Genomic DNA, 7,500 nt, shown 5'->3' on the forward strand with positions numbered 1-7,500 from the left:
CCCTGAGGGGCTGGCCCTGCTCCTTCATGTTGCCTATGATGAGGCCGAAGCACATGGAGAAGACCACCAGGCCCAGGGCGTTGACCCCATTCACCGTCCCCGGCACAGGGATCATCTCCTCACGCGTCAGCTCCTGGCTGCCGTTCAGGGTGTCATTCGCCATCAGGTAGACCACCCTCGTCCCGTACTGAGTCTTAAACTAGGGGGGATGGAGACACGTGGATGAGAGAGGTGGAGAAGAGGGGTGGAGGAGAGACGTGGAGAAGAGAGATGGAGGAGAGAGGTGGAGAAGAGAGGTGGAGGAGAGAGATGGAGGAGAGAGGTGGAGGAGAGAGGAGAGGTGGAGGAGAGAGAGGTAGAGAAGAGAGGCGGAGAAGAGAGTTGGAGGAGAGAGGTGGAGGAGAGGTGGAGGAGAGAGGTGGAAGAGAGAGGACAGGTGGAGGAGGGAGGTGGAGGAGAGAAGTGAAGAAGAGAGGTCGAGGAAAGAAGTGGAGAAGAGAGGTGGAGATGAGAGGTGGAGGAGAGAGGTGAAGGAGAGAGATGGAGAAGAGGTGGAGGAGAGTGGTGGAGGAGAGGTGGAGAAGAGAGGTGGAGAACATGGTCAATCTTGTGATGCTGAACTGAATCTGTTTCTATAAACAGATGAACAGCCAATCAAATGAAAAACACAAGGAAGAGGAGGAAGAGGAGGAGGAGTTACCTGCTGTGTGCAGGCCTGCACGATGTTGGGGGGGAACATGTTTCTGGAGAGAACAAACACATCAAATCAACAAATTATTTTTCTTTTTGATGCTACATACTAATCACTTATGTGAATGTAAGAGAAACTTGGAAGGTAACATCAATAAAAGTAGCAAAATTGACCACCTCCTGGTAACCCATACTACCCAGCCCCCCACCCAACCCCACTCAACCCCACCCTTCCCCACCCACCCCCCCCAGCCCCCCAGCCCCACCCAGCCCCCACCCAACCCCCCTCCGTCTCCCCACCCCCCTGCCATCCCTCAACCCCCCCCACTCAAACCACACCCCACCCCCTCCATCCCCCCACCCCCCCATGCTCCCATATGTGTGTCCTGCCTACCTGATGAGGTCCAGGAAAGCGTCAGCAGGGCTGACCTGCTCTATCTTCTGAATCTTCTTGAACTCGTCCTTGGAGCCCTTCCCCGGGTGGATGATGAGGACCATGACGATGCCGATGAAGACGGCGATGACCGTGGTGGTCATGTAGTACACCACCGCCCGCATGCCCATCTTCCCTGACGCGCGGCTGTCTAGCGCTGCCATGCCTGGAGGGGGACACGACAAGTACTTAATTTAATGAATTTTGTTGGTTCACACAGAGAAGACTGACCTGCAAACATTGATTTTACAGTAGGTACTCTCTCACGGCTTTGCAACTGTGTTGTCGGGAGAACTTAAGCTACTTAAGATACAAAGCTTTTGGGAAACTCACCCCTGTTTAGTTTAGTTTATATCTGCTGTGTTTACAACCCTGTGAGAACAGCCGTCTGGACAAGCAACTAGATAAGTAAGACTCAATTATGTTCACTGTATTGGCCTTGTTGAGGGAAATCTTCCTGGATCTTGAGCTCTGAGTGTTAGAATAAACATGTATGGATTAAAGATAAACAATAGGTATGGAGTACATGATTTCTCCCCCAATGACCTTACAGCTAAACTTGAGACAGATTGTCATCATTGTTGCCTGTGCACAGACATGAAAAAAGACCTGTCTACACTATCAATCCAACCCTGGGAAGAAAAGCAGTGCCCACAGAGAGCGTAATATAATCTTAATCTGACTTTTGGTTGGCTGTAATCTGAACCGTCCCCTTCAGAGTCTGTGTATAGGACCTGTGTATAGGAATTTTTTTTCCAACTCTAGAGCAATTATAGAACCTTTCCAATAACCAAACCCATCTTTAAATACTGTTTCTTCACATGTTTATGATATCGGCTAGTGTCTTGCAACGGCAGAAGGAACGCATAGGAGTGGGTTGTAGACCATATCTGAAACATTCTAAATCTGGAACGCACAAAGTGACTTTCAGGCTGGACTGCAGCAGGGTCACTGTCCCTGAGTTTGAACCCCCCCCCCCCCCGTCTCTCTCTCTGACAACAAAACGGACAGAGAGAAAGGATGTAACAGTTAATGTGAGAGAGAAAGAAGTGTCATTATTGGGGAGACAAGATACTCTGACAACGACCTTGCTTCAGTAGCCATGACGTGAGACGTGTAGCCATTTTCAAAGTGTCAGTTGCCATTACGGGCATTATTCTCTTTCAGAGTTGCACAAGCAAAAGCTGTCTTTGTGAGAGGGAGATGTATGTGTTCTTTTCACTGGTGCACCGTGTGCCCCCTGCATGTCCCTCTCTGTCCCCTTGACTTCACACACCCCCTCTCCCCCACCTCTCCCCTCTTCTCCGCCCTCTCCCCCACCTCTCCCCTCTTCTCCTCCACCTCTCTTCCACCCTCTCTGTCCCCTTGTTTCCCCTACCTCCCCCTCTCTCTTCTCCTTCACCCTCTCTTCCACCCTCTCTTCCCTTTTCCCTACCCACCTCCCCCTCTCCCCTTCTCCTCCACCCCCCCACCACCACCACCTCTCCCCCTCTCCTTTTTACACACTGATGTTATTGCTCCAATCCTCTTTCATTCCTTCGCTCCCCCCTCTTTCTCTCCCTCCTTTCCTTTTCTGACAGCCCTGGGAAAACTTGTTGACTTAGTCGCACTCACACAGTCACAATGCTTCTCCCTGTCACCAGGGCAACAACAAACGCCGCCTCCACAATTTCATCCTTTTAGATGTGAAAGAATGACTTTCTCATACAGGGAATGTTCATCTCACAAAAGTGCTTTAGACGGGGAGTTTGACGTTAGGGCTTCAGTGACCACTAGGGGTCCACGTTTATGCCAATTAAAATGCACTGCTGCTCAGGACAATACCTCCTCAGTTTCTCTGCCTATCAACATAGGAGGTTGTTAACTCTCTATATGACTATAGAGTCACACATCAGGAGAGGCTGGTGGAGGTAGAAAAAATCAGAGGACAGGCTCATTGTAATGCATAGAACGGAATGAGGACGAGTGTTTGATACCATTCCTTATTCCATTCCATGCATTACAATGAGCCCGGTCCTCCGATTTTCTACCTCAACCAGCCTCCCTTGGTACACATCCAATTAAGAGGAGATCAAAGACCTATGATCAAAGACCTATGATGTCACGGCATACTAAAGTATAAAACAACTGATTAGCCATCTAAGACATGGGTTATGAATCCACATGTTCACTCTGAGTATCATATGAATAAACACCATGGTTTGCACCACCAATCAATAAACAAACAACGAAAAACTGAGAATTAGAAATGTGAAAATGGATTATGGTGATTTAACCGTGAGCTTGACAACAAGCGAGTGAGTTCATGTGAGGGGTTGTGGTCAACCACAAACTCCATTCATCCCTCCTTTCCCTTCTCCTCCCCTTCCTCCCCCATCCTCCCCCCTTTAAACCTCCCCTCTACCCTCTCATGTATGGTAATGAAAACGTCTGGAGACAATACGGCTTTTTCTTCGAAGCGAAGGCAGGAAACTTCAGTCTTTTATGTGTGGTGAGCAGAGAAGGAGAGAGAGAGAGACATGAGGGCTCTCATAACAGGCCAAAACATACCAGTGATTACTCAGAGAGAAAGAGAGGGAGAGAGAGTTAGAGAGAGAGAGAGAGAGAGAGAAGGAGAGAGAGAAGGAGAGAGAGTTAGAGAGAGAGAGAGAGAGAGAGAGAGGAGAGAGAGTTAGAGAGAGAGAGAGAGAGAGAGAGAGAGAGAGGAGAGAGAGAGAGAGAGAGAAGGAGAGAGAGAAGGAGAGAGAGTGAGAGAGAGGAGAGAGAGAGAGAGAGAGAGAGAGTTAGAGAGAAGGAGAGAGAGAGGAGAGAGTTAGAGAGAGAGAGAGAGAGAGAGAGAGTTAGAGAGAGAAAGAGATAGAAAGAAAGGAGGGAGAAGACTAGAGGGGCCTCTAAATCTCTTTCTCTCTCTCTGCCTCAGCTGCCTTCAATGCTCTCTCTCACTCTCCTTCCTCATCCCCTTTTCTCTCACTTCTCTTTCCTCTCTATTGCCCCTTTCTTCTCTCTGACACCTCTATGGTCCTCTCTCATAAGCTATTCTCTCTCCATCCCCCATCTCTCTCTCTCTCTCTCTCTCTCTATTTCTCTCTCTTTCCCCTCCCCATCTCTCTCTCTCTTTCCCCCCTCCCCCATCTCTCTCTCTCTCCCCATCTCTCTTTCTCTCTCTCTCTCTCTCTCTCTACCTAGCCACAGTTCCCAACCCCCTCCTCTACTCTACTTCTCAGTCTTCTAAGAAGACCCATAACCCAATAATCCCTAAAATGCCATTCCTCCTCAAATGATTCCCTCTCCATTGTCAAATGATGAAATATAGATTGAAACATCACCAGGAAAAACCTATTGAGCGTGAAATGCTTTTGGAGAAACAGAGTTCTTGGAAGCGTTCCTTTTCATGCGTGTGGTGAAAGATGTCTTTGTCTTTTAGGGGGCTACGTCCCTGCAAGGCCAGTGTCACCTCTGACCCCAAGCCCACTCTTTCGGGTGTAGAGCTCCTATTGGCTGCTGCTGACCAAACATAAGCTGCACCTAGTTTCACCCACACATGGTCAGGTCACACACACACACACACACACACACACACACACACACACACACACACACACACACACACACACACACTTCAACCTCATACCACATCATTCCATAACAAAACTGAACTGACAACAGAATAGAAACATAGAGGATACCACACAGTTTATCACACACACACACACACACACACACACACACTCATACTCAACTTCAACCTCATACCACATAGAGGATACCACACAGTTTATCTGACAATCATTCAGCTCCACGCCAAGTCAGAGAACATTTCTGGCTTGGCGAAGGTCATAACTGAACATTCAGATTGTGTGTGTGTGTGTGTGTGTGTGTGTGTGTGTGTGTGTGTGTGTGTGTGTGACAGTGCAGTCGAGTCCATTCCCTCGACCTGCTTACATTCCTGTATGATGTCATCAGCTGACACAGAGAACACGGTACAGTATAGTCACCTACCATCACACAACACTAACAACTCCAACAAGACCCCAGGGGAGGCTGCTGGAGGTAGAAATCAGAGGACGGACTCATTGTAATGCATGGAACGGAATGAGGAATGGTATCAAACACACTGGAATGAGGAATGGTATCAAACATGTGTCAAACATGTATTCCATTGCATGCATTACAATGAGCCGTCCCAGCGATTTCTACCCCCACCAGCCTTCCCTGAGACCCACTATTATCTGAAATGTTATAGTTCAAGTGTTGTTGACCCCATGACGTAATCTGAAAAGAAATATCAAGATTTGACTGGTAGAAATTAACGACTGTACATGTTTGGAATTACTTCTCTGTCAGGAGACTCAACAAATGTGGTAGTAATGGACGTGTGTTGACATTAGGATGATACACACACACACACACACACACAAACACACACACACACACACACACACACACACACACACACACACACACACACGCACACACTCTGAGGAGATGTGTTTCGAGAGCTGATGTTTTGGTCAGAGAACACAAGGCTTTGTTGGCTCCCTATGTTGACATCATGTGACATGGTGATCTCAGAGGAGATGCTAACTGAAGTCCACCAGAGCACAAAGCAGGTTATTATAGGGCAATGGCCCTCATTCAAATATGTTAAAAATGCATCCTTTCTTCTTTTCATGAAGCCATGAAGTTATCTCTGATCTAACATGAATGGATTGGTCACAGCAAGCTTCCCACTGCATTGTTTTCACCAATCCAGTCATGATCCGATCAGCAATTTCTTCTAGGAAAGGAGGAAGGATGTTTTTAAAGAGTATTAAAACAGAGCCTCTGCTTCTCAGGGTAGACTGGGCTGGGTCAACCCTCTGTCACTCATTGACCCCTCAGCCAATCAGAGTACAACACACACTACACACGCTCACAACACCCCCCTCGCTCCTACACAGAAACAAGCAAGCGGAGTCTTCAGACAGGGCCAGGTCAGCGCCAGCTTGGACACATCATCAATGGTGTTTCAGTTAGACTTTGAATGCATGCCAAGAATCCGGAACTCAAGGAAATGCTGGAATCTCAAGCTTCTATGGAACATGACCCACAACCGCTCCCAAAAACAATAAAAGTCAACGGCTGAACAAACATTAACTCCTCTCTGCTCTCAGAGGTACATAGTCAAGTCACAAAACAACCAACAACAATGTGTTTCACTGACACAAAGCACGGTCAACATCAGAGAGAGGGCTCGGTTGAAAACATGTATGACTTTGTAAGTTGTAATGTGACATAATGTAACTAAACAATGTTAGGATATACATGATATCGGTTGTAGAGGAGTGTGTGTGTGTATGTTTGTGTGTGTGAGCATGCGTGTGTGCGCGTGCGGGTGAGCATGTGTGCATGCGTGCACGCGCATGTGTGTGTGTAGCCTACCAGTGATAAGGCTGGACACCAGCAAAGGGAGCACCAGCATTTGCAGCATCCTCATCAGCAGCTCTCCGGGGAAGGAGAAGTACTTGACCTCGCGATACGACATCTTGTATGGCCGCAGGGCGAATCCCAGAATTATACCTGCCAAAAAAACACAGCAATACTTAGTATTTTATAAATCTGTAACCTTCTCCAGACAAACATTCTCTAGATTAATAACTTATTGATGGGTGGAGTGGAGAAACTAACTCGGGTTGGAGTGGGTTGCGGGTTTATATTTTACTCAGAAACCCAAAAATAGGTCCAGGTGGCTAGGGGCAGATGGTGAAAGGGCGGGGGGGGGGGGTAGGGGGGGTTGTTCACATCAATTGACCCTTTCTTTACCAGAGGATGTGTGTAATTCCAGCACTGGACATATATCACAGATCAGGGTAGGTCAGGCTCAGATCCTGGTTCGAGGAGATCACAGATCAAAGGTTAATAGCCAAGGGTCAGAGGGTGGTGGAGAGGTCATCTGAGTTTGCACTATTCTTTCCTGTGTGAATGACTCGACACACTGCTGCTAGATGCAGCCATGATGCAGCAGATCTGGAACTCCCAAAATGGTACATTCCATGTTGTAATGTTTATCAATCTTATTCCCTCCCCTTCCTGGCCTTCCTTCACAGAATTCCTAAAATCTAAAAGATTCTAAAAGATAGATGAATGATGAGACACACACACACACACGCATACACATACACACACACACACACACACACACACACACACACACACACACACACACACACACACACACAACACACACACACACACACACACACACACACACACACACAGAGTACACACAGAGTACACACAGAGTACACACAGCGTACACTCACCAACGATGACAGCAGTGATAGTGAAGATCACAAAGGCATTTCTCTGGAAGAATCCTTTGACATCATCCTTATTGA

General features: G+C 47.6%; 1 pseudogene across 1 annotated transcript in view; it reads right to left on the minus strand.

The window, feature by feature from the left end:
* LOC310807462 (excitatory amino acid transporter 1-like) overlaps window positions 1-7,500 on the minus strand; it is a 9,466-nt pseudogene that overhangs the window by 1,860 nt on the left and 106 nt on the right. Inside the window, exons 1-5 of the transcript in view lie at window positions 7,426-7,500; window positions 6,545-6,682; window positions 1,085-1,289; window positions 701-743; window positions 3-199 (exon numbers count right to left, since the gene is read on the minus strand). The exon at window positions 7,426-7,500 is cut by the window's right edge and continues 106 nt beyond it. The product of the transcript in view is annotated as an excitatory amino acid transporter 1-like (transcript). The remainder of the gene's footprint in view (window positions 1-2; window positions 200-700; window positions 744-1,084; window positions 1,290-6,544; window positions 6,683-7,425) is intronic.

The sequence above is a fragment of the Argentina silus genome, assembly GCF_951799395.1.
Source record: "Argentina silus genome assembly, chromosome: 7".
NCBI classification, from domain to species: domain Eukaryota; kingdom Metazoa; phylum Chordata; class Actinopteri; order Argentiniformes; family Argentinidae; genus Argentina; species Argentina silus.